This window comes from Hipposideros armiger, unplaced genomic scaffold (genome assembly GCF_001890085.2).
Source record: "Hipposideros armiger isolate ML-2016 unplaced genomic scaffold, ASM189008v1 scaffold_1088, whole genome shotgun sequence".
NCBI classification, from domain to species: domain Eukaryota; kingdom Metazoa; phylum Chordata; class Mammalia; order Chiroptera; family Hipposideridae; genus Hipposideros; species Hipposideros armiger.
In genome coordinates this window covers 297169-300955 of record NW_017732438.1, presented here as the reverse complement: position 1 = coordinate 300955, position 3787 = coordinate 297169, and positions in this window count along the sequence as shown.

Here is a 3787-nt window from a genome sequence, read left to right as displayed (position 1 = left end):
GTCCTCCACAACTAGACTGAAGAACAAAAGAATAGCAATTTGTCTGTTCCCCTTCCCCCAACTCCCCAGCGCTGTTCCCATCCCCCAATGCCCCAATTAAAAAAAATATTTTAAAAAATACTAATTTATTAACCACTTATATATTGGGCCCTCTATTACATCCAGATAAATTAATACAAAACCTTTCTCAAGAGATGAATTTAAAAGGTGTCATGCCTGTGTTACATTATAAATGAGATAAATAAAAGTATGACAGAATGTATCAGAAGTTTAAAAGCATTAAAATGTACCAGGAGAGTTAGAGATATAATATTTACATAGGAAGAGACAATGACATTTAAATATTTGAGGTCAGAAACATGGAGCCTCAAATGGTGACTACTGCCATAATCTAAACAAGAAATAATGGTGGGTTTGACAAGAGAAAGGGATGAAAACTACCATATTTTGCTGTGTAAAATGCACACTTTTTTAACAAAATTTGTGAGGGAAAAATGTGGACATACATTACACATGGGTAGTACTAATTCCATATCTATATAAATGTTTTTAATTCTTTTATTTATGCTTGTGAGTTAAAAGTGTAACTCTAGAAATCAATAACAACATCCATATGCAAATAACACCCTTGAATACGATAATTAGTTTTGTTAAACTTATGATCAACTTGCAACAACGAAGGGTTCTTGGCCTTCTGTGATGTGTAAATATTGTAAATTTTTTACCAGTACCTAAAATTTCTTATACCTTCTATTTGCTCTTGTGTTTTGTAATATTTGTTACATAAAATTTCTTATACCATAATATGTTAAAAGATCAATGCTAAAATTCATTTATAATACAAAAAAAAACAAGTATCTAAATCTAAACAAATAAAAATTTGAATTAAAATATTAAAACAAAATATTTTTTTCCCTGAAAGTTTGGGCCAAAAACATGGGTGCACATTATACATAGGGGTGCATTATACATGGGAAAATATAGTAATTCAATGTTTGATATATTCTGAGTGTTGAAATAATAGGAAATGCTAATTAAACACATACAGATTTCAGTAAAAAAGAATCAATGATGCCTTTTTTCTTTTTTTTTATTTTGCTTTAAAATATATTGCCTTTTACTAAAATTGAAAAACTTCGTGTCAAATATGTTTAAAAGGAATCAGAAATTTTGTTTGTACATATTAAGCTTGGAATACATATTAGTCATCTAAGTTGAGACAGAGAGTGGGCAGTAGATTTATGTGTCAGAATCCAAGGGAAATTTAAATTTGGGAGTCATCAGTCTTTAAATAGTGTTTAAAACCATCAGATTAAATGTGATCATCAAAGGAGTGATTCTAGATCAGGATATCCCAATCTTGGCAATATTGATATAGCAGGCTGGATAGTTATTTGTTTTGGAAGGCTGTCATGTGCATTACAAGGTATTTACCAGCATTCGTAGCCCGGCCCACAATATGTCAGTAGCAACTGCTAGTTGTGGCAATTTAAAATGTCACCAGATATTGTCAAATGTCCCATGGGAGCACAATTGTCTCCAGTTGAAAATCACTGACCTAGATTTTAAAACAACAAGAAGAACCCCCCCAAAACTCCAGAACTAACTTTTAGTATGCTTCAATGTTTGGGTATTAAGGAGAACTAGAGAAACCAGCAAAGTATCTGCAGAGGGTCCAGAAAGAAAAATGAAAAATCAAGCAAGAACGGTGTTCTGAAAGCCAAGTGAAGAATTTGCCACTAGAAGTAGAAATAAAATGTGTCTATAGCTGTGGTTTGGTTAAGTAATAGCTGAGATAAGTCTTGATCATTGTTTTAGGAACATTGAGAAGACAGAGAAAGATGCCTCTGTCTATATGGTTTCAGGTTGCAAGGCAGCAAGAATTATCACAAATTAAAAATACATTGGATTTTATTTCGAAATCTATTCTGTTACATACTTGCAAGCGATCACATCCTCCAACTACATTAAAAATTCTAGATGTTCACCCATCTTGACATTACTCATGTAAACAGGCGTGTAAATTAACTGCAAGTATGTTTTATAAAAGGATCATTTGATTTTTTGCACATTTATACATTAATACATTTATTTTATTTTTAAAAAAAATGTATATAGTACCCACTATTTACATATCATTTAATAGTTTTAAATCTACAGCATTAATTAAAACACACCGTTTTACTTCAAGGAACTCACAGTTGAGAGGGAAAATAGTTTAATGACTAGATACTCACAAAGAAATATAGAAATTCACATGTCATCTACATAGGGTTTTGTGGGACATTGACTATTTATAGGTAATGGGGCCTAGAGGAATTCAGAGGATCTTGACCTTGCATTTTAAAAAAAGTCGGCCTTTGTACGGAGAATAGGCCATCCAGGGTAAAGGTGTACTGTAATCAGTGGTGGGTAAACCATAAGAGGATGAAAATCAGAGCATATGTACAGAATGATGAGAAAAGAACTGAGACATGAGGGAGACCAGCATTTAGGAGATTAGAAGAGGAGTAGGAGTCTTGCAAAAGGTGTGAAACGTGTGGGCTGGGGTGAGTATAAGAAGAGTATTTCAAGCAAAGCTCTCCCATTCTTCAGGATTAAACACAAATTTCTCTAGATGTCCTTACTGACTCCCATATGTTCCTCTCTAATACCATTATTAACAATGATCACAATGACAGTTTTTCTGTAATAACTTGTACAGTGTCTAAATTCCCTCTAGAAAAAAACTTTTCTGAGGGCAGCAACCAAGGTTTACCTTTTTAGCAGGACAGTACCTTTCACCTAGACATTGCATTCAAATACATTTGTCTACCTGAAGAGTGAAGAAGGAATGTAGATTCAAGTGCATAAAAATCTAAGAAAGTAAGTCGAAAATATAACCTAGATTTATAGTGGGTGAACTTTGGTGTCTTTAACAACGTTTTTAGTAAAGTGATGGCAGTTGGCTCTAGAGTGAAGGGTTTGGAGCATTCATTAATGGGAGATGAAAAACTGAGGTAAGAAAATGTAGACATATATTATAAGGAGCCAGATGAGAATAATAAAAGATAGAACAGTAATGAGAGAAAGTTGGGGGAACAGGGAAGATTTAAATTATTTTGTTTGTTTTCTTCTTAAGGATAGAAATTTGTAGATACTTTAATGCAGACAAAGGGAGTGAGGACAAATGGGTGTACTGAAGATGTAAATTAGCCTGAAACATCAAGTAAATGTTATCTTCTAAGGCTAGGGGAAAGAAATATGTATTTAAGTGGAACTGAGGTTTTTTTCTTTTGATAGATAACACCTATGAACTTTATTTTCCCTATAACATATGAGGTAACATAATGATCAAAGTATTGTGGGTAATGGTAAGCATTTGGAATATAGTCTTGATGGGAATTGAGATTGAGATATTTAAAAGATAAATTAAGGGGGGAGGGGGGTTGTTACCTGGTGAGGGTGAAAAGGGTAACTATTGTATTGTTCTGTACACCTGAAACTAACAATAAAAAAAATAAATTAAATTAAAAAATAAATAAATAAAAGATAAATTAAATCTTTGTAGTCTTAAGATTCTGGCTGTAGTTTGAGTCCACATATTTCTTTTTTCACAATTCTGCATAACTGTATAATTTTTTCCAATAACGCTTAACTTCCAAGATGGTAACCAATTTGAGCACCTCTTGTTAATTTCAGAAGTCAAACGTGACGTGAGTTGTATTCATCTTTTGTTATCAGCGTATATTATTACAATTTTAATACAGTTTTTTCCTTTCTTAAAATGTGTGTGTGTATGTATATA